The 24,040-nt window shown below is 38.8% G+C and overlaps 1 protein-coding gene and 1 pseudogene across 2 annotated transcripts in view; one reads left to right on the forward strand and one right to left on the reverse strand.

The window, feature by feature from the left end:
* LOC129076316 (PDZ domain-containing protein GIPC1-like) overlaps positions 1 to 24,040 on the reverse strand; it is a 140,106-nt pseudogene that overhangs the window by 1,262 nt on the left and 114,804 nt on the right.
* The window catches only part of BMPR1A (bone morphogenetic protein receptor type 1A), a 179,899-nt gene continuing 166,968 nt past the window's right edge, over positions 11,110 to 24,040 (forward strand). For both annotated transcript variants that reach the window (XM_054580474.1, XM_054580475.1), the window contains exon 1: positions 11,110 to 11,431. The gene's annotated coding sequence lies outside the window, so the exon portion shown is untranslated. The remainder of the gene's footprint in view (positions 11,432 to 24,040) is intronic.

A 24,040-nucleotide genomic window follows, 5' to 3' on the forward strand; every position in this document is an offset into this window, starting at 1 on the left:
CATAAGGATACATGCAGTATTATTTCATTGTTAGTTTCAAAACCAGACAAAACTAATCTGATAGAAATCAGAAGATGATTTTGTGGAATGCAGGGAGAATGAATGAAAAAGGGCATAAGGAAACTTTCTGGAATGATAGAAATGTTCTATATCTTGTTTTTAGGTATACATAACCATCTTTTTTAGGTATATACCGTCTTGTCGCACTTGTTTTTAGGTATACACACACACACACACACACACACACACATATACAGGTGTATATATAACCGTCAAAGGTCATAAACTGAACATTTAAGATTTTTGTGTTTTTGAATGTCAATTACTTAGCCACAAAATAAAATTTTAAAAAAGGAAAAGAAGAAACAATTAGATCATGAGAAAAATAATCAGAGATTGCCTGATTCAAATGTTGCTACCTCTAAACTAGGAAAAAAACCCTCCAAAGTGAACAAACTTATTCAAAAATTAAGCAGCTAAAGGAGAAACAGATGATTTACAAAACTTGAGGAAAAAGAGCTCTTAAAGCAAAAAGTGATTAACTACATTTTTAAGTGAAAATTTCACTAATGAAATGAGCAAAAATAAACTTTTGAGGCAGGCAGTACCAGCCTGAAGGAGAGACTATTGAATTTTGAAGTGGACATGTGTAAATTAAAACAGGAAAATGAAAAAATAGTAGAAACATCCAAAGAAAAGGAAACAGAAAATCAAGCAGTATAAGAGACAAATATATGACTTCATATATGACTATATGAAGAAAGAGAGTTTGAATATGTTGCAATGATGAAGAAGGCTCTTGTTTTAAAGCAACTCTTCAAAGAAAAAGAACAGGGTAAGATGTGAGAATTAAATCAGCTTTTAAATGCAGTTACATCAATGCACAAAAAGAGTTATGTTTCAACAGGAGAGAAATGAAATCATGTTGGCATTAAAATAGAAACAAATGGAAAACTGCCTTAGAGAAGGAGGTTCAACATTTGCATCACAAAGACTTATGCTTAAACCAACTGGAGAGATGGCTTAACCATGTTTTAGAATCAAAAGATTCTCCTTTGCCGGAACCTGGGCTGCAGAAGATAGAGCAGCTAAACTAAGAAGGTAGGTCGTAGCATTGAGGGAAGTGTTACATTTATCTTCTAGCAATGTAAAAGACAAGCCATCAAGCCAGTTTCCAGGTACATTCATTTCAGGAACAATCGAATATTGTCACTAAGGAGAGATGGAAGTGCACTACAGCTTTCTGTCTCTCAGGAACAAGAAAACCAGACTTGCAACTTGAAGTTGATACTAGTTGAATAGATGGAGAAGGCAGACTGTCCAGAAGGAAAACTGGTGGTGTTACAGGGACATCTGCAGAAAGCACATGCTGGCTTGGATCTGAAGGAAGAACAAACCAAAGAATTTAAAAAACAAAATGATGTCCAATAGGAAGTGCTCGATGAAGTACAAGAGAAATTGATAAACTTACTAAGTAGTGCAGAAGGAAAAGTTGACAGAATCCAAATGAGAAATCTCTTTATGGCATATTTTCAAACACCAAAACATGAATGTCATGAAGCATTACAATTAATAGAAAGCACTTTGGGTATCAAAAGCAAAGAAATGGAACAGTTGTTCAATGAAGATTAAGGTAGTGTTACCAGGTGGGACTGGGTGGCTTGCATCAAAACGTGTTCCTAACACACATCTGAGATGAATGCAGCAGCTCTTGCCTAAGTGTTTGTTTTTTAAAAAAATATTTTTATTGATTTGAGAGAGGGAGGAAGGGGGAGAGAGAGAGAGAGAGAGAGAGAGAGAGAGAGAGAGAGATCAATTGGTTGCCTCCCATACATACCACAACTTGGGATCAAACCCACAACCTAGGTGTGCCTTGACCGGGAATTGAATCCCTAACTTTCTGGTGCAGAAGACGACACTCCAACCAAGTGAGCCACAATGGCCAGGAAAACAGTTCTTTTTCAGAACTTTGTTATATATCTAGAAGCAGAATCTCATTCAGCTCTTCCATCAGCAAAACATTCTGCTTGTGATATGATGCCTCTAGATTCACCAGCAAAGAAAAACAAGCTCAAAATGTGCCACCATATCTTAAAACTACCCTAGGGTCCACATCCAGAAAAAACAGATGTGAATTTCTTTTCCATAGCTGTGTCTCTTATTAACCCACTTAGCCTGGAACTGGTGGGTCTGGGTAGCTTCTTTTCAATGTTATTATTAATGTCTTGCCCACACACAGACCTTTGCTATTGTCACCTGACAAAGAGCGCTCAAGTTTCACAGAAAGACTTTCAACAGCAAAATAGATGATTCTCAAGCCAGACATAAGAACACTTTAAAGCAGTGGGCTTTTAGAAAAAGTCACATACCTGTTTGCACTTTTAATAAAAATATTATTAATACTTAAAAGTGACTTTTACAGTTTGTTTCCTTTCCCCTTCAACATAAACACTAATGGACAATCACTTTCTGGAAGGGAAGAAATGAGGTAACTAAAATTAATTGAGTACTGACTCCATACCAACTGTTTTCCATATGTTCTCAGTTCATTTTCATATATGTCTCATTAGATTGATAGTTTTTATCCCTATTTTAGAGATGAAGAAACTGGGATTCAGAGATGTTGACAAACTCTGCCCAAGGTCAAAAATTAAGAAGTTCAGACAGAATTCTAACTCCGAAGCTGGGATTCTTCTCACCACATTGTGTTGCTTAGCCTGTTTCTGAAGTGTCTCTCTACAGGGCGGGTGCAGTACCAGTCAAGAAAAGAGTGGATTGGTTTCAGGTTTCAAGGACGAAAGGAAAGAAAAACAGGCTTTCCATGAGCTCTTTGGTCATCTCCTTTGGTCATGGAAAGTTCAGGAGGGGGACTTCTGGGACACTCTTCTGGCTGGCACTACAATACTCTACCTCACCAAGCCGGATCTGCTCAATCTGGACTTGGAGAGGTGAGGATTCATGGGACATCCTTTGGGAGCGTCTACTGTGGTCTGCTTTATACAGTTTATAATTTGCTGTAAACAGCTCATTGTTCCTAATTAAACCTGTATGATCACGCCTGAACTTTTAGGAAATGAGGACTTCTTTTCATGGTTCTCTTCTCAGAGGTAAAACTAGAGCCCTCTTCAGCTCCATGAACCTCCTTAACTTGTTGGGCCTTGATTTGCAGACTCTGGACTGTAGTCTAGAAACGTGTGGATCCTGGCAAAATGCTCAATGAATGCCTGAGTGAGAGTACTGTTGGCGCTCATGAGTCATCTCTTCCAGAGGGATGTTGTGTGATTCTATTTAACAGGGCTCTAGGGTACCCAAATGCAGTTTCTTTCAATGTTTTTCATGCTAGGATAGAAAGGAATACAGATCTCTCATTGCTCAAAATGACTATTTTCTCCTTTAGAGACAGGGTCTGGGTAAAACCACCTTAGTTTGAAGTTGGTGATACAACAAATGAATGGGTTTAAAGGTCTCCAATGTAATTTTTATTAATTAAAAAAGGAACATGTACTTATTGAAGAAAATCTGAAAATCACATATAAACAGGAAAGAAAAAAAGGAATCATAGTTCCACTACCTGGAGACAATCGCTATTTTAGAATATCGGTCAATTTTCTACCACTTAAAAATTTTATTTTATGTAGTAAGAACACTTACAATGCTATAACTTTACACTTGTTGAACAACAACCCTGCCTTGCTGGTGCTCTACATGTTCAGAGAAACTCCTCTAGTAACAAACTATAGAAATAATCTCTTAAAGTGCTAGTCTTTTCACTATTTGCTCTGAAAGGTGAGAACAGAAACATAAGTTCAGAAGATGGGCTCAAATACTGTTTATGGGGCCTGAGTTGAGCAGGTCACAATCTATACCAACATTGTCCAACAGAAATTTCTGTGAAAACAGAAATGTTCTGTATCTTCAATTTTCCAATATAGTAGCCACTAACTTCATGAGGCTATCCAACATTTAATGGGCTTAGATTAAAAAATTGGGTTTTAATTTTACTTGTTTTATATAACCACACAGAGCAAATGCCTAGCGTATTGGACAATGAAGGTCAATACAGAGGATTTAAAAAGGGTCACTTGCAGGTCTCAAGGTGTATGGTGAGCAGGATTGAAAGATGGCATTGAAAATGCTACATCTATCATTTCAAATTATGACAGAACTTAAGAATATTTCTCAGCAATGAGAAAAGCCACTCCAAAAAAAGGTCTAGAGATGAGCTCATGATTAGTCTCTGAAAAGGAAGTCAGTCATTAGCTACGTTCTGACATCCTAGCAATTAACCAGTCTTAGGAGAAGAGCAGGTATCTCCAGAGAGGTCCAACTAAATAGGAGATAAGAGACTATAAAAGTGAAAAGCCTCTTGGTCTTTCATCACAGGGTAATCCAATGCATGTGAATTAATGGCAAAAGGCTCAATAATAGCCCTTTGAGGAAATAGGAGCAGTGTAGCAGGATATCCTTTTTCCGCACTAAAGCACCCAATTCTTTCAATTTTATATACAGCGGAAGCAATTAATTGTACCAGAAAGAAACCCGCAGCTAGCTTTTCCTGATGGCCCCATGAGCAATAAGCACTATTGTTCAACTTCTGGGATGGATGTAAAGTCATTCTACTGCACTTTTGAGGTTTTTCTGTTTAGTTTCACTCTTCCAAAGATAAAAATGTGTAACATCTATAATCCAATTTTTCTTCTCATCAAATTTTCAGTATAAGAAGCTGTCAGAAAGTTAATTTTTATTTGTAACACAATCCAAGCACACGACTTGATGCTAGTATTTCTTCTAAACTTTGTATGACTGAATCATAAGTTATTCACTTTTGTTTGTTTTACGTGTTTATAGCCAGTTAAACTGTACTGTCTCTGCTTTTGTGGTTAACATTCAGAACGTGGCTATTCAAGGACTGTGAATTACTAACAAGTAAGATTATATGTCAAAAACCTAGAAGCTCAGCATTTCAAACGATTGGACTGTATGGCATTGTTTTGTTTTTTTAGATGCATTAAAACCCTTTATTTCATCAATTCTTATATATTCATTTTTGACCTTCTATCGTCCCTCAAGTTAGGATGTCTTACAACTGATGATGTGCCCTAGTTTCATTGGCAGTGTTTTTCTTTCCTAGTTGTACGATGCTTCTTATAATCAATCATATCTTAGTTTTGATGAAATATGGTTTCATATAGTCAAAAATTGATGAGTATAATGTATTATTGCAAGTATAACAACAGAGTAACTTTTGTTGTTAAGAATGTTCACATATGGGATTCTAATTTACTTAATTTTGATAAATAAGCATCTAGCTACTTTCATTTGCCCCAAATGCCCTGAAAGTTTGTTATATGTAATATATGTTACATATATAATATATGTTAAGCAATAAAAAAGCTGGTTCTTTCAGCAAGCCAGAGACTAGGTGCCCAGCCTATATTTGGAGTGGCACTTCTGTGGTGTCCAGTAGAGCCAGGTGCAGGTTTTGCACAGCACAGCTCCAGGGAGCATCTTTCACACAGAGCTGGATGTGAATGGTTCCCCTTGGAGTCTGCCAAGGTAGCCATCCTGGTGTTCAGTGCAGTGACTATAGGAACTGCGGTAAAATCAGGTCAGGGATAGGTAGAAAGGAGGTAGGAAAAAGAGTGTCTTTTTTGACCTTGACTGTGAGAGCAACACAGCAGAGGCATGCAGTGTGTGACCATCCCCCACCGCCAGGTGGACTTTGAAAACAAATGGATTAGCAGAGGCTAGGATTTTTATAATTACAATAGTAGACCCCAGCCTGGGGCTACTGTTTTGATAGATTGTGGTTTTTGATATGCCTAAACTGTCCTTTATCAGGCTGGGAAACACCTATTCACCTGTAAGTGAATAAAAATAATGAAATTTTATTTGGGATAAAGACATAGGAACAGATAAACTGCAAAAAATGCCCAATGGTATAGAGTATGGAGAGAAAAACCTGATTTTAGGATGGAGCAGTCAAAGACGACTTCCTGCCAGAGGTAGTGCTTGGGCATTGCAGGCAGGAGAACGGCATGAAAAGAAGAATGAATGTGCTCCATTCTTTAGGAAGTAGATAGACCAGCCTATCAGAATGTTGCCATATATCAGCGGTTCCCAGATTTTGATATGAGTGGTATCTCATTAAGACAAATCTGGGAAAACCGAGCAAGATCAGTTGAGAGAGGAAATGACCAATTAGGAGGATAGTTAGTATGATGCAGGCATACAGTGAGGAAGACAGATTATAAAGTGAATAGTAAAGTAAATATAAAATAATCTATATTTTAAAGAAAAACTGACAAGTATTGGCTGACTGGTTAAAAATATGATTGTTTCCCCATGAAAGAATTGAGGAAGTGGTTTTAAAGATTAAATGGAACTCCAGAACTTAAACATTATTTGTTGAGGAAAAACTGTTAGAATTTACAGTCAATGAAGGTTCAGTGTTAACATGTACAGCATTTGTTACTCTCATTCCATCAAGATAACTGCTTTATTGTTAATTCTCAAGAATACTAAAAACCCAAAACCAAACTAAACAGAAAACAACCCTGCCTTGGTTGATATACACAAATTAGTGAGGGCAAGCTACCAACAGAGGACAAAATGAAGTATCAACTATCTTAAGGGCACTAAATCCTGACTCAGAAACAAACATCAAATGAAGGAGTTACATATGCCTTATTTATACTAAATTTTAAGTTTTGAGGACAGGGATCCCCTACATTACCTATTCATTCATTCAGTGAGGATTTACTGACTACCTATTGGTATGCCAAACAACACATTAGATCCTAGTGATACAATGGAATAAGAGTAAGACAATTCCTGTTCTCCGGAACTTCGTGTCCAGCACAGGGATAGGTACCTCTAATATATGTGGTAGATGAACTAGTATGCCTGGTCACACTAGTGGCACCACACCATACCTAGGAACACATTTTATAACCACATATACCACACACAGTAAGTACAGTATGGCTGTTAATGACTCAGCATTCCTGATCCAGGACTGCATTTTTCTAGTGATCTTGGCTTGAATCTTTGTCACAATGCCTTGTCTTCCTTTGACTAGTCATCCACAAGGTAATCCTAGTCAGCTCCAGCTGTTGGGATTTCTGGACTATTAGTCCCAAAGGAATTCATGAATTGAATTTGTGTTTTGAAGTAGAAAGTAGAATCACATATGTGTTGGTTACATATATACATACATGTATAAATATAATGTATATGAATAAACATATACACACATATAATGTATATGAATAAATATACACCTATTACACTTTTTTTATTTGGTTAAAAAATAAGTAATGTGTAATAAGTCATAAACCCTCTGTTTTCAGGACAGAGGAAGGCTGGGTGGTGAGGCTGGTGAACTGCACAAGATGGCTAAGATTTACCATGGGCTGAGTGGGAGCTGGGGTGGGGAAGTCTTAGCTCCGGGTGTTCAGTGGGAGGAATTCCAGTCCTCTAGGCAGTGCCTGATAGCCAGAAAGCAGAGAGCAAACAAAGAGGTGGAAGTCCCAGAGAGCAGTAGGCATCAGGTAATGCGGGACAGGAGGCCCTACAGATGGATAGGATATGATGTGGAGAAATTAGAAACAAGGAGCTGAAGGCAAGTAAGAGTGGCCACCAGGGGGATGGGGTATCTATTAGTACACAGCAAAGTCTCTGTTGCAAGGCTGGGGCAGACTCCATAGAGCAGAGTCAAGACAACCGGCAGAGAAGACCAAGTTCCGTGCAGGTTAATAGGCTAGGGCTTCAAGCACAGGTAAAGGGCTGTAAGTCACTTCTTAGACAGGATTAGGGCTTTCCAAGGAAGTCGAAAAGGCAGCAGGAGTCTGGGGCTGGGGCTGGGGCCGGGGCCTGGATTTCTGAGAATTCTTCCTGCCATAGGATAAGGAAAAGATTGGGCTTTATGATAAAGGGTTTACTGAGAGTAAGAAGAGGGCTACGGAGACCATGGACTTGGTATGATCAAGTGGTGGCTACTTTGCAGCAAGAGCCTCAGTAAACTATCTTTTAATCAAAGTAAACAAGCGCTTTGAAGCAAAGAGAAATGAAAATGGAAATGGGAAAAGAAGCAAGTTTTTTAGAAGTAAAAATAAAAGGGAAAGTAAAATATACCATTATAAAGAAAAGAACAAATTTAGATTTTTAAACTTTTCTCTATTTCATGCACCGAATTATATTTATACACAATCATCTTTTTCTTAAACACAATTTGTTTTGGCTTGGTCCTTCTAAACTATGACTGGGTAGCATTAACCAATAAAATGACATAATAGTATCCATGCTGAAAAAAGGTACCTGTTTTCTCTATTCTTCACAATGCCTTTGTCCATTTAATATTAGGCATGAAACCAACCTCAAGCATCACCCAGTCAAGGGCATCCCTTCACTGGGCTCTAATTTATCTCATACCCACATTTGCCTCATGAAGTCTTTATAATAAATAAGAAAATGACTTTGGATGGATTAACTTGGTTTAATCCATTGAACTACTGCCTAACCTGAAAGCAGAAGTCCTCATTTCACTGAAGAATGTGTAATCCATTGCTTCCTTGATCCACCCTCACTCTTTTTAACATAGTTCATACCACCCTCTAAAACTGGATCTTGATAACAAGGTTCAGAAATGCTTAGAGGAAATTTTATTCTTACCTCTTATTAATTAACAAATATTGAGCAAGGAACTAGGCTTTGAGGAAAAGTTGAGAACAAGATGGGCAAGGTTTTTGCTCTCATTGAATTTACATTCTAGTGGGGCGGAGAAATTCAGATGAGACCATAAACAAATAACAAAATGAACAACGTAACTTCATTGGGTAAAAAGTGGTATAAAGAAAATTGGCTGTGTTGGGGTGCTAACTTAAGACAGGTGATCAGGGAAAGTGTCCTTGAGGATCTTAGAATTGTATGTGAATGGTAATTTTCCATTCCAAACTAAAGCTGTATGATTTGGGCATGCACTACCACTCTTGGAACCTATACCTCAAACTAATTGAGCAGAGAAAAAAGGCACATTTTAGCCCACTCTATTAATCTGCTTAACAACAACAACAACAACAATGAGCAACCCATCACATTAGAGAGCATTAAATATGGACTTTGAGATTTTGTTGCCTTTGAGTTTGGTGGGGGCAGACCATTTGTGTCCAGATGTCTCCTTAGTCTTCCTGGCTGCTTTCTTCATTTAATGTGCAGGCAACCCAGAGAAACAGGCTGGCACGCATACACACATGTGAGGACCAGAGAGAACATGAAGTCCTGCTCAGCCGTCAGTTGGTAGGATACCCTCTGTGATAACGCTAAGGATTTAAGCTTGGGCATTAGGGGGCCTTAAGGAGAGCATAAAGATGTCAATTAAAATTCCCAAAGACTTGAAAAGGAGATCCTTTTGTAGGAAAGAAAGATATGTTAAAATTTGATGCGTCAACTTTGTCCTCATTTTCACAGTGCCATGTAACAATCCACGCGACACCAATTTTGTAAATTTCAGAAACTTGAAGTTCCAACCTGAGATTCTTGCCTGTTTCATAGACTGACTTGTATGTTTTAAAATTGAATTAGGCTTTAAAGGGTATATTAACACACTTGTCATGGTTTTATCTGTCATGATACATTGCTCATCATACATCAATGAATTCTTTGGTCAATCAGGCTGAATTTCCTTGAGCAAAACGTCCAGCCTTATCCCTAAAATTAAAACGGTGTGGTTAAGTAAAATATTTGAAGTGACAAATTTTAGTTGAGTTGGAAAACTCCCCATATCATACATTCAATGCTCATAGCAAGATACTGTAACTCACGACTCTCAAACCTGAGACAGGGTTCAGAAAAAAAAAAAAAAAAGAGTAAATGAAAAAGAATTTGGAATTAGAGGCAAAGGGTAAAAAGAGAAAAGAGAGGCAGAATAAAATATGGATCAAAAAATCTTTAAACAAGAATGTATGGGAATTGAGACATTTAAGCAAGAATATAAGCGACTACTGTGGAATCTAAACATCTTTTTAGGAAGAACGTGTATAAAAACAAATATTAGTGCCTCGCGCATTCTTTTCCTTTCCTCTTTTTACTCACAGTTTAAAAAGTGATTTTACAATATAAAGGGACCTTTAAGAAAAAGTATCTTAGTTTCTAAAGAGGCTTAACATGATACATTCATTAAAATATTTGCCCGAGATTAAGGTCACATCTGGTGTTAAAAAGAGGTCTATACTCTTTATTCGCTTAAAGAGCATTGAATACTTCTAACATTTTCCACAAAGAACGAGGGGAAATGGAAGAAAAATAGTGACAATTATTTACATTTTTCAAATGGGGGGAACGAGACTCCGGAGGGTACACGAGGTTACTAGAGCGAGCCAAATGTGGAGAAGGGAGCAATATTTATAGTGTACTGACTTCAGTTATGCTGGGTTAATGCCACTCATCTTATGCCTTTGGAATTCACGGCTCACAGACCACAGGGCCCCAACAGCCCGGGCCTCGAACTCCCGGCCCTGAGCGTAACTGCTTCTGTGTCCTGCAGCTCAGTTGAAGCGGGCCTTACCTGTGCCTCTGCACGTTGGTAAAGAAACCAGAAATAAAAGCCAGGGAACGGTGAGAATAATGAATAGTGTGCCTACGTTTCTTTTCTTGGCCTCCACGTCGCGGTGTGTGATTCTGAGCAGTCAGGCTTATTGTACCGGCGGACCGACCGGTGCTCGAGTGGAGTATTCGTTTGTCGGAGGTGTCCACGCAAAGGGCCCGCCAGACAAGAACGTCCGAGGGGGTCCTATCCGCGCGCAGCACTACGCGTCTGCTCGGCTCGGCTACTGGAGACTAATCTTCCCGCTACCGCGGCGGTGAGGTTGCTTAGTAAGGACAGGCCGGCGCGGAGGGGGAAGCCGCCGCCCCCTTTCCCCATCGGCAGCCAGGCGCCCCCTTGCCGGCGGCGGGGCCTCCTCCCCGGCAACAGGGCGCCAGGTCCCGAGGACCCTTCGGGCACTTCCGCCGCACGCTCGGCTCCTTTCGCGTCCGGGGCGGGGCGGGGAGGGGCGGGTGCTCTCCCAGTGCGCGCGCGCAGCGCCGAATCTTGCCGAGGCCCGCCCCACCCCCCAGGCCCCTTGCCCTGGCGGCCCCCACCAACCCCCCCGCCAACCCGGTTGCAAGTGGCGGCGGCGGCTGCCGAGATTGGAATCCGCCTGTTGGAGCTTGGCGAAGGACAGGGAAGAGAGAAAAAGGAGGAGGAGGGCTTGGGCTCCGGCGGGTCTGTCCGGGCGAGACGAGGATCTCGCGGCCGCTGGAGGGGCAACCGGGCCAGAGCAGCTGCACAGCGAGGGCAGAGGCCGAGCCTAGCCCGGGTCGCGTCCAGGCGGCTCGCCGCGCCCACCCCTCTTCGCGCCGAGGGCTGGAGGATGAGTTCCTCGGAGTCTGGGTGAGTTGGCTCGCCTGGAGAGTGCGTGTGCGCACCAGGAGAGGCCGGCCGCGGTTGGGAGGCCGGTGCGGACTCCCGGCGAAGTTTCGAAGGGAGCCGGGAGCGTGTGGGAGGCCCAAGAGGGGGGCGCCCCGGCCTGGCTGTCCCGCGGTGTCCCCGCCGTCCCTGCTGTATCAGGCCGCGGGCGACTGGGCCCCGCCATCCCGCACCCTTACCCCGGGCCCGAGCGCGAGCCCGAGCCCGTCGCCGACCCCGGCCCTCTGGACGCCCAGGGTTGGGCCCTGGCGGCCGCCCGGCCCCTCTTTTGTTCCCCGGGTTTCAGGCCGAGTTTGGGGAGGCGGTGTGGGGCGAAAGCCGCTTCAAAGGACGCTTCTTGAATCCTTAAATGGGAAAGCGCTCACCTTCGTCCAGAAGCTGCGAGGTTGATATTCGCGATTTGTGTCTGTACGCTTCTGCAAAAAGAAAAGAAGGAAAGGAAAGGGAAAAAAAAAGTCTGTTTCGTGGGGTGGTAGCGCCAGGAGTTGCAAACCCCCTCTCAAAACTACTTGTCTGCGGGAAGGTGCCAGGTTTCTCAGAGGTTCACCTGTTGTTCTGCGCTGCCACCGCTGCCATGTCTGTTGTGATTCTGCACTTTAGGTTCAGAAAACTTTCTGCTGGATCGAATGTAACGCTTTTTTTCTTTTTCAGACTCGTAGTGGGAAGGCTTGGAAAGGAAAAACAGATAGCTTGCGTCAGGAAAGAAAAATAATGTGCTAGGGTCTTGCGTTTTGTTTCTTGGCTCTTGGTTGTTTTAAGTTGGTCAAAGTGTTGCCGGTTTTTTCTCTCTTAAGCGGTTAGCAAACTGTTTGAGTACATAGTACGAACTCGGCACATTCACCTTTGTTATGTCATTTAATCCTTAAGATAACCCTGGTTATTATATTTCTCACTTTTTACATCAGGAAACCCAGACGAAAAGAGGTTAAATAACTTGTCTAAGTGAGCTGCGATTTGAATCCAGGATTTTCTTTACTACTATTCAGTACCGTTAAAGTGAGGCATAAAGATGAGTTAAAAAAACAGCGAAAACCCTCTTTCTGCAAACACATTTAGGAGTACTTTTTACTTATACTTGAAATGTTCGCTGTTTTGTTCCTTGAATTAAAAACTTTTTGTATTTACTTGTAGGAGGAGTTCAGTTCTGAATTAAAGTAGCAATAGAATGTAACTTCATGCTTATCACTGTTTTTGGTTGCTGAAATAAGTTTGTGGACCGATTTAAATATTTAAACTTAAACCTAAAATACAGGCAGTTCTGAGCTAGAAATAGGTTGAGTTTCCAAAAGGCTGATTGAAATTTAAAATGCCCTTTTAATAGAACCAGCATTCTATTCCTGTTTTGTTTTTTTCCCCTACACATTCTCTGTGAAGCTCATTTCAAACTTTTTCTACTTTCTTCACTTCTCCACACCCTTCACTGAAAAGTTTGAGGCATCCAGTGGGAACTCCTTTCAGAACTGACTGGATTCCGTTTTTCATCTTCTTTCCTTCCATCTCTGTGGAAGAATATTTTTAAAAAGTTCTTCCTATTAACACCTTTTTTTATTTTTCTCTTTCTTACTTTATTGAGTATAAGTTGTCCTCTCTTTTGTCTTAGGGTTCTTAAAAGCACAAATGTACATAATTTACAATTAAGAAGTACAAATTGGCAGTTACAAGCTAGTAACGGGGAGGTAGAATACAGCATAGGAAATATAGTCAAAACGTGTGTAATAACTGTAGTGTCACGTGGATACTAGAATTATCTGGGGGATCACTTTGTAAGTTATTTAAATGTCTGACCACTATGCTGTACCCCTGAAACTATAATGTAATATTAAATGTCAATTGTAATTGAAAAAAAGTTAAAAAAAAGATTCTTTCAATTTATAAAAACCTTCCCTTGAGTCCACCACTCCCTCAAACTCTTGTTACTCCTTTTTCTTTTCAAATCATATGAACATTTAAAAAATTTGTCCTTATAAAAGTAATACATGTTCATTAAAGAATAATTGTAAAATAGAGCAAAATTGAGGTAAAATTAAAATTCAGTCCTTCATAATCTTATCTAGAGATTGCCAAGAGTAGTTTACTTTTCCTACCTTTACTTCCTGGCCGTCTATTCACTTCTTAACCCTTTGTTATCTGAAAATCACCTTCACTAAGGTCACCTATCACCTAAACAACACATTTAAGACCCTTTTCTGAGTCAAGTCCTTGAGCTTTCCATAGCATTTTGAAATGCTTTCCCTGGGCTTTTGTTCATCTGTCCATTTCATTCAACAAATGCTAATTCTAACACTCCATGCAAAGTAATAGGCTGTAATAATAGATATGGTCCTTATCCTCATGAAGCTTACAGTCTAGTAGGGGAAACATATATTGAAGAGCTAATTCTAAGCCCTGGCCTGTAGCTCAGTTGACTGGAGCATTGTCCGTATATTCCAAGGTTGCAGGTTTGATCCCTGATCACGGCATATAAGAATCAACCGATGAATGCATAAATAAGTGGAACAAGAAATTGATGTTTCTTCCTCTCACCCCTTCCTCTCCCAAATCAATAAATAAAAATTAAAAAGAGTGACTTCTATAATTAAATATGATAGGATTGTAATTAAAGTGCAGAGTATCATAAGAGCTTAAAATTTTGGAGAACCTGAGCTGGTGCTGGTGGTGCTGGGAGAATTTGAGAAGGCCTTCTTAAGAAACTTATGTTGAAGCCCAGACAGTTCTAAAGGATGAGTAAGAATTAATAAGATGACAGGAGGGCTTTGTTGACATAATACTTTATTTCTTACTGCCCCTTTTCTGCTTTCTGTTTTTCCTTCTTCCCGATTAATATGTATTCTCCAAGTTTCATCTTTTAGATCACTTGGGTATTTCTTAGTCCTTTGACATTATCATGTAGACCTTTCTGTCTGAATAATCCTCAAATCTCTGTTCTTTGTTTCTCTTCTACACTTGAATCCCTGTATATCCAACTGTTTTATGCATATCTCTATCTGGTTGTTCTGGTTCAAACTGAACTCTTCTTCCTTACCAGACTTGTTTCCCTGGTGTTCCTTATTTCTGTTGATGTCATTCCAAACCCAACCCTTTCCTATTCCATCACGTCTTGTCTGTAGCCAACATCTATGGGTTCTCTTTTCATGGTATTGTCACTTTTTTCTTTTCCTGCTAACTCTGGTACAGGTTTTGTGGGGTTTTTTTTAAATCCTCACTTGAGGATATGTTTTTTGATTTGGGGGGTGGCGGGGTGGGGGGGAGAGAGAGAGAGAGACATCGATGGTAGAGAAGGGAGAGGAGCCAATCGATGGTTGCCTTCAGTATGTGCCCTGATCCATGGATCGAACCCACAACCTTTTGGTGTATGGGATGATGCTCCAACCAGTAGAGCCCCCAGGTCAGGGGTGGTACAGTTCTTAATATTTGTTGGTATCAAGGTTCTGATAGAATTATGAAACAAGTTGGGCATCTTTCTCTTTCTGTTTTCAGGAGCAGTTTAGACTTGGGTCATCTTGAGAGTCTGGCAGACCTCACCTTTAAGACCATTCAGGCTACAGTTTCTTTTTTTCTGAAGAGGACTTTGGGTTCCATTTTAATTTGCTTAGCAGCTGTTCTGCACAGATTTTCTATTTCATGTGTGAATATTAGTGTTTAACCCACAAGATTATTTAGTGAGTTTTTAAATCTAGTTACTTGGTTTTCTTTAAATTTTTTGATTTGATGTGTATTTGCATACAATACTATATATTGTATATATTCATATATTTGATAACATTCCCTTTTCTGTCTGTCTATATCTATTTCTAGTTGAATCAGGTTCTTATCTCACCTGGACTGATTTGATCTTGCTTTCACTGCTACCTTTGTCCGGGCTAGCTTATGCCTTTGTGCCTAAATAAATCTCAAAGCCCAGTTCTTGTCACTTCTTTACTCAGAGGTTTCCAGGGTCTTCTATTAAATGAAGTCCTTTCCATGGAATTTGTCTCAGATTTACCTTATTCTTATCCCACTATTTTTGCTTCCTGCACATGTTCTTCCATCCCCCAGCTCCTGCTGTGGCTGTACTATTCCCTCTACTTGTACTGCATATGGGGCCAACTGTCATGTCTAAATCCTACCCATTTTTCAAGTTGCATTTCATATTCCATATCTTTATGTAATAATAGTGTGTAAATCCTTATCTATCAAAGCAAGAAGTCAATAGTTGATATCTAAATTATGTGATTCTTGAAATAGAAGTTCAGTAATCTTAAAGAGGTATTAAAATTGGTTAAAATGGCTATCACTAGTTAGTGTCACTTCAGTGGAGATGGACAAGTCATAAGTTGGTTAATGTCCTTATAGTCCTTCAGAATGCTAATATTTAACCCTATGCATCTATTACTCTGAAAAAGTATGCAATTCATAGTGTTGTAATAACTTTGTATGCAGACAGATGGTAATTAGACTTATTGTGAGGATCATTTTGTAATGTATATAAATACTGTACCACTATGATGTACACCTGAAACTAATAAGATATTATATATCATCTGTACTTAATGTAATAAGGTAAAAAAAATCTGCAACTCTAAGGTGACATAAAATAAATGAGAAAACTAAAATAAGGAAATATTTATGAACAAATAAATAAATACATTTCACCTCTCTGATGTATTCCCCATTTTTCTTCTCAGTGGAATCCTTTCTGAAGGAAGAAGATATTTTTAAGGCATGAAGTTTTTTATCTAGTATTTTCTTATTGCACTTGTCTTTTTAAAAAATCAACTGTATTGGAGTATAACATAAACAATGATAGGCACACAGTGTTAAGTGTGCAGTTCTGTGAGTCATTTAAGTCTTTTATAACAATTTTTATACAAATACTAGTTCTGCTGTTAGGCTACTAACTGACTTCGTTGCATATTAAAATGAATAAATGGAGAAAGGCCCCCATCTAGCCAACAGTGGACATCAGTTACAGTAGTACTGATCTGACTTTTGGATCTTGGGAGCAGGGAACTATGGAGAGGGGAGAATCAGTTTCATCTCAGTCTGAATTTTGGAGTAGGAAGTTTTTCCTTTTCTTCCCTCTTCGACCTTTTATTAGTGTTTATGCTTTTGTTTTTTTAAATTTCATTCTTATTTTTTATTTTAGAGAGAGGGGAAGGGAGGGAGAAAGTGAGGGAAAGAAATAAACATTGATATGAGAGAGAAACATTGACTGGCTGCCTTTTGTTTGAGCCCCAGCTTGGACCAAACCTGTAGCCGAGGCTTGTGCTCTGACCAGGGATCGAACCAGTCACCTTTTGGTTTGTGGGTTGATGCCCAAATGAGCTACACTGGCCCAGGCATGTTACGCTTTTAGAACGCCTTCCTGATACCTGTAGGTTCATATTGACCAAGTCAGTTCAACTCTTTAATACTTAAAAGATTAAATACTGTGTTGCATTGAATTATATCAATTTAAGATGCACAATAATTTTATAGAGCACTTATAAAGAAAATATGCTTCTCGTTAACTTTATGAAGCCATTGATTGTAGATGCACCCTTATTTCAGAGATGCTAAAATATGAAAAATATTTATGCGCCTTAGAATTGATGACGAGGGGTTCTCACTTATCAAAACTATTATTCCTTTAGTGTAGATATTGGGAAGAGTTTAAACCACACATTTGTGGGAGTGGCTTACAGCTTTACTATTATAATGAAAAGTTATTTTTTAAAAGAGGATGCTTGTTAAGCCTCTTTAACATGTGAAATGTTTCAGGCAGTATAAAGAAACATTTATTTTTGAGCGAGGGTCTCCCACAACAGTCTGGTTTCAAGGCACTCTGACCTCCAGCTTTCAGTATTTTTCTCTTTAATTTTTAAAAATTGTATTATTATTTTTTGAAGATTTTATTTATTTATTTATTTATTAATTAAAGAGGGGAAGGGAGGGAGAAAGAGAGGGAGAGAAACATCAATGTGTGGTTGTATCTTGCGTAACACCTACCAGGGACCTGACCTGCAACCCAGGCATGTATCCTATACTGGGAATCAAACCTGGGACCCTTTGGGTTGGAGGCTGGGCTCAATCCAACTGAGCCACACCAGCCAGGGCCAATTTTGTTTTTAAAAAGATTGTATTTATTTATTTTTAGGGAGAGAGAAAGGGAGAGAAGCATCAATGTGTGGTTTCCTCTTGCGCACCCCCGCACTGGGTACCCAGCCTGCAACCCAGACATGTGCCCTGACTGGGAATCAAACTGGTGACCCCTTGTTTTGCAGGCTAGCACTCAGTACACTGAGCCACACCAGCCATGGCTTTCTCCTTAATTTTTAAAAATTTATTGGGGTGACATTGTTTAATAGTATCATATAGGTTTCAAATGTACATTTCTGTGATACATGATCTGTATATTACATTGTGTTCCCTCCACCCAAAGTCGTATCATCTTCTGTCATCATATAGTGGTCCCCTTTGCCCTTCATTACTGCCCCCTTCACCCCCTTCCCTCTGGTAACTAACTGCCATACTGCTGTCTGTTTATGAGTTGCAGTTTTATATCCCACATATGAGTAAAATCATATGATTCTTGTTTTTCTCTGACTTATTTCACTTAGCGTAATATTCGCGTTGTTGATCCATGTTGTGCCAAATGTCATCTTTTCTTATGGCTGAGTAGTATTTCATTACACACACACACACACACACACACACACACACACACACACGCGCGCGCGCGGGGCCCCGCCCCCCCGCAGCTTTATTCAGTCCTCTATGGAAGGATACTTTGAATGTCTCCATGTCTTGGCCACTGTGAATAATGCTGCAATGAACATAGAGTGCCTATATCTTTGTAAATACATGTTTTGGACTTTTTCGGGTAGATAGATACTCAGGAGAGGGATTGCTGGGTCATATGGTAACTCTATTTTTAATTTTTGATGAACCTCCATATTGTTTTCCATAGTGGCTGTACTAGTTTACATTCCTACCAGCAGTGAATGAGGGTTCCTTTTTCTCTGCAGCCTCTGCAACACTTGTTATTACCTGTCTTGTTGATAATAGCCATTCTAACAGATGTGAAGTGGCATCTTATTGTACAGTAGTTTTGGTTTGCATTTCCCTAATAGCTAGTGAAGTTGAACATTTTTTCGTATGTGTTGGCTGTTTGTATGTTTTCTTGGGAGAGGTGTCTGTTTGGGTTCTCTCATTTTTTAATTGGATTGTTTGTTTGGTGTTGAGTTGTATGAGTTCTTTATATATTTTGGATATTAACTCTGTTTCAGAGCTGTTTTTTGCAAATATCTCCCATTTGGTTGGTTGCCCTTTAGTTATGTTGTTGGTTTCTTTTGCTCTGCAGGAGCTATTTAGTTTGATATAGTCCCACTCATTTATTTTTGCCTTTACTTCCTTTGTCTTTGGGGTCAAGTTTATAAAATGTTCTCTATGACCAAGGTTCATAAGTTTCTTCTATGTAATTCTTTCAGATTTTATATTTAGGTCTTTGATCCATTTTGAATTAATTTTTGTACGCGAGGACAAACTGTAATCTAGTTTCATTGTTTTTGCATGCGGTTTTCCAGTTTTCCCAACGTCATTTATTGTAGAGGCTTTTTCTCCATTGTGTGTTTTTTGGCTCCTTTGTCAAAAAATATTTGCCCATATCCATGTGCTTTTATCTCTGAGTACTCATTTCTGTTCCATTGGTCTCTGTGTCTGTTTTTCTGCCAATACTATGATGTTTTGATTCTTGTAGTGCTGTAGTATAACTTGAAGTCTGGCAGTATGCTACCTCTGACTTTGTCCTTTTTTCCCAGGATTGATTTGGCCTTTTGGGGTCTTCTGTTGTTCCATACAAATCTGATGATTCTTTTTGTTTTGTTTCTTTAAAAAAATGACATTGGGATTTTGATGAAGATTGCATTAAAGCTATATGTTGCTTTGGGTAATATGGCCATTTTAACTATGTTGATTCGTCTAATCCATGAACACAGGATATCTTTCCATTTCATTGTGTCTCTTTCAATTTTTTTAAACAGTACTTTGTAGTAGTTTTCAGTATATAGGTCCTTTACATACTTTTAAGTTTATTCCTAGGTATTTCATTCTTTTGGATGCAATTGCAAAAGGAATTTTTTTTTTCACTTATATTTCTGAAGTTTCACTGTTAGTATGTAGGAAAGCAGTGGATTTTTGTACATTGATTTTTGTATCCTGCAACTTTACTGTATTTGTTTATTGTTTCTAATAGATTTTCATGTCATCTGAAAAAAGTGACACTTGTATTTCTTCCTTTCCAATTTGGATGTCTTTTAATTTCTTTCTCTTGCCTGATTATTCTGGCTAGGACTTCCAGACCTATGCTGAATAAGAGAGGTGAGAGTGGGCATCCTTTTGATCATTTCTTTTGTTCATGTTTTGAACTCACAGGTTCTCTAAGAACTAGTAATTTTCAAAAAATGGCACAGATTATGTTATGTAAGGGGGGAATTGTGGGAGAGTTGTGATACTTTGTGACTTATTTTAAAGACAATATCCAGTATTTAGCCCTGGCTGGTGTGACTCAGTGGATTGAGCACCGGCCTGTGAACCAAAGGATTTCTGGTTCAATTCCCAGTCAGGGCACATGCCTAGGGTGCAGGCCAGGTCTCCAGGGAATGGGGTGCACGAGAGGCAACCACACATTCATGTTTTTCTCCCTCTCTTTCTCTCCCCTGTTTCATCTCTCTGAAAATAAGTAAATAAATTCTTTATTAAAAAACCTTAGAAAGAGAATATCCAGTATTTATATGTTGTCATTAACAGTCATCAAAAATAATTGTAAATGTTTGGGATTTTTTTTTTTTCTCACTTGAGGACATTTTTTTTCTTCTCTCTTTTCAAAATCTGTGAACATGTTCTCAGGTGAGGATTAAATAAAAAATAAAAAAGAAGTAGGAAGAGATATGTTAAATGTAGGGATAAAGTCAAATCTACAGTTTACAAAGATTAGTTATATAGTGGAGAATCAGTTTGAAGAAAGGAAGACTGAAGACACTGAAACTTTGTAAGAAGGCTGTTAACCAGACTAGGATGGTGGCAGATAATTAGGGCCTAGAATGGACAGGACTTGATAATTAGTTATGGATAAGAGAAAGAATGGTATTGGCGAGAATGACTCCCAGGTTTCTGACTTAGAAACCTGGTAGGGTAGATGTGTGTTGATTGAGATGAAAAATGTGGAGGGAGAGCTGGTTAGTGGAGTAAAATAGTTTAGGTTTTATCACACAGAGTTTGAGGTGCATCTGCAGCAATGACAGAGATTTCCACTTGGTAATTGCATATGAGGGGGGAACCAAAAACCCTGCAATTTATTTATAAAAATTGTGTATTTATTTTTACATGTTTAAACTTTGGTCACCTTCAAAGTACGCTCCATTTGATGCAATACACTTATTCGAGATATTTTTTCCACTGCTCAGAACAGTTTTTGAACTCATTGATTTTGATGCCTTTGAGTGCTTCTGCCTTTTTCTTTTTTTGGTTTGTTTGTTTCACCTCTTCCACATCAGCAAAATGTTTACCTTTAAGGACTTTTTTCATTGGGGGGAACAAAAAAAGTTGCTTGTGGCAAGATCAGATGAATAGGGAAGGTGTGGTGGTGGAGGGTCTTGCCAGTTTTTTGGTCAAAAAGTGTTGAGCAGTCAGCGAGGTGTGGACAGATGCATTCTTAAATCACCCATCATGAAATGGACAAACAGTTGAAAGACCCTTCAAATAAAATTCACCGAAGCAGATAGCAGCCTATCACAACGATGCCAGCTGGTACACTGATACGAATGGGTTCCTAGAACTTTCATCTAGCGGGGGAAGCCTGTACTGCAAGGGGCCTGCCCTCTAGAAGATAATTCTGGGTTTTTTGGGTGGGTTCCCACCCACCTTATATATGAGTCTGGAGTTTGACGGAAGTTGGACTGGAAGTAGATATTTAGGAGAGATTACAATATAGCTTGTATATTCCAGTAGTGGAAGTTGGGTGGCTTTCTTAAGTGACTTACTTGCAAGTGACAAATCAACTCAAATTAGCTTAAAAGGGAAAAAAATGTTCCCCTTCCTATTTTTGAAAAGCCTAGAAATAGATATGGCTGGATCTAAGTGTTCAGATGCTTTTGGGGGACTGATAGCCTTCCTGGAACCATGTGAACAGGTAAACCACATACAAGTATTCTGGTTCCTAACTTTTTTTTTTTTTTTTTGTTAATCCTCACCATGAATTTTTATTTATGAGAGAGAGAGACAGAGGCAAACACATTGATGTGAGAAACATCGATTGATTGCCTCCTGTACATACCCCAATTGCGGGATCCAACCTACAACCTAAGTATGTGTCCTAACTGGGGATTGAACCTACAACCTTTTGGTATATGGGGCGATGCTCAGGCAACTGAGCCTTCTGGCCAGGGTGGTTCTTAAACTTTTCTTAAGGTCATTTGTTAAGCATCTTCAGAAAAATAGGCAAGTATAGCAATTTCGTATATCATTTCATGGTTATATTATAGACCTCACCAGTTTAAGACCTGTGTAGAGAAGATAAACCAAATAATTATCTAATTGTAGTTATATTAAGATCTACAAAAGGAAAGTAGAGGGAGCTTATGAGTATGTAATAGAACCTGGTCTGTTCAGGGTGCAAGTGCTGCAGAAGGCTTTCCTGTGAATGTGGCCTATAGACCAGAAAGGGGAGGGAGAATGTTTCTGAAACTATTCAGTAGTTTATAAAACAAGCCTTTTTAAAAAATTATAGAAGCAGTATATCTGTTGTGGATAATTTGGTAAAGATGAAAAGTTAGAAGGAAAGAGCAGAACACTTAAGTTTTGGCTTCTGATTTTATATAAACTTAACTACCAGTGTTAGCTGTGAAATCTTGGTTATTACTTTAAATCTATCTGAATCTCCATTTCTTTATATTAAAAAGTGAAAGGGACTTGGTGAATTTTAAGATCATTTTCTGCAGAAGGAAGGAGGGAGGGAGGGAGGGAAGGAGGTAGGGAGGGAGGGAGATCCATGACTGTAATGCAGAGTAGTTAGTTGCTGAAATCACAGGTTTCTTACGGTGTAATGCTTTTGGTCCTGATGACATCACAGGATTTCTGACTTTTGGCTGAAAGTTACCCTTCTTGCCTTTTCAGTCACTGTAAATAATGAAAGGCATGGCTTATGACCAGTGTGTCTTATCTCCTTTTTTGAGTACTATTTTTTCTTTGGTGTTTAGGTAAATTATCTAAAGTTTTATAGCTCTCAATTTTGAAGTTAAGAAGTCTAGAGGAGACTGTCTTCCATATATTGAAATTTGTAGGTAGTTTTCTTACTAGCATTCAGGTTTTTTTGGTACCTGTAATGTATTTCAGGAGTGTAAGATCTTGAATGTCTTATATTTGTACTTAATTAAAAATATTTTAGATTTCTGGCTAAAAGTAGCTCCTGATAGGATGTGTCAAAGTAAAGGCTGTTAAATTCTGAAGTTCTTAGAATCTTAAAATGGTCATAAAATAAAAATATTTTACCTGTAACTTTTTAGAAGTATCTTAAATATATCTCCATTTCAGTAATCTTTCATGCAGTAAAAATGGGGGAAAAACTGCGTGTTGAATTTATATGTGTATTTGAGTAAAGAAAAACAAGGTAATCTTTCTGAAATGGTGCTTTAATCATCATCACTTCTCATTAAAGATTTTTCTCTTGTTTCTTACTTGCTTCCAATATAAAATTTGAATTATCTCAGACTGGTCTTCTGCTTGGGCTTGGTCTGCCTTTCTGCCTCATTCACTTACTACTACTCTTTCAATAGCCTACATGACATAAATATCCAGTTCTGGGTTTGGATTTAAGATCCTTAGACCTGTTACTGTCTCCTATAGTAGCCAATATCACATGTGACTGTTGAACATTTGAAATGTGGCTAGTCTGAATTACCTATTATATTTTGAAGAAAAAAAAGTATAAAATATCTCTGTGCTTTAAAAATATTGATTACATGTTGAAATGATATTGTTTTGAATATATTGGCTTAAAGAAATACATTATTAAAATTAATTTCACGTGATTGTTTTTTGCCTTTTTAATAATGCTGCCTTTGGATTTTCCTTCCCCCTCTTCTTTGCTTATCAAACTGCCTGAAAATCTAGTATAAATCCTATCTCTTCTAAGAAGTCTTCCACAATGATCCAAGTCTGAAAGTTACTGTATTTTGCGGTGTATAACACGTACTTTTTTGCCCAAATTTTTGAGGGAAAAATAAGGATGCACATTATACATGGGAATAATGATTACATACCATGGATATAATAATCCTGTGTATAATGTGCACAAAAATGTGGGTGTGCATTATACACAGGAGCACATTATACACAGCAAAATATGGTAACACCTTTGCATCTTTAATTTGGGCAGTATTTTGGTGTGTCTTGTGCCATCTGTAAATATACTAGATTCCTTTACCACAGGCCTTCTCAGGTTTTAACCTAATGGAATTCCAAATAGTTTCCCTAACTGTATATTACCATAGAACCTTACCCTGTTTCTTCTGTTTATAGAAGTCACACCTATTTGTGGTTGAAACTTCAAACAATATA

The sequence above is a fragment of the Pteronotus mesoamericanus genome, unplaced genomic scaffold (genome assembly GCF_021234165.1).
Source record: "Pteronotus mesoamericanus isolate MK-2021 breed Mesoamerican mustached bat unplaced genomic scaffold, CSHL_Meso_final contig_59, whole genome shotgun sequence".
Taxonomy (NCBI): Eukaryota; Metazoa; Chordata; class Mammalia; order Chiroptera; family Mormoopidae; genus Pteronotus; species Pteronotus mesoamericanus.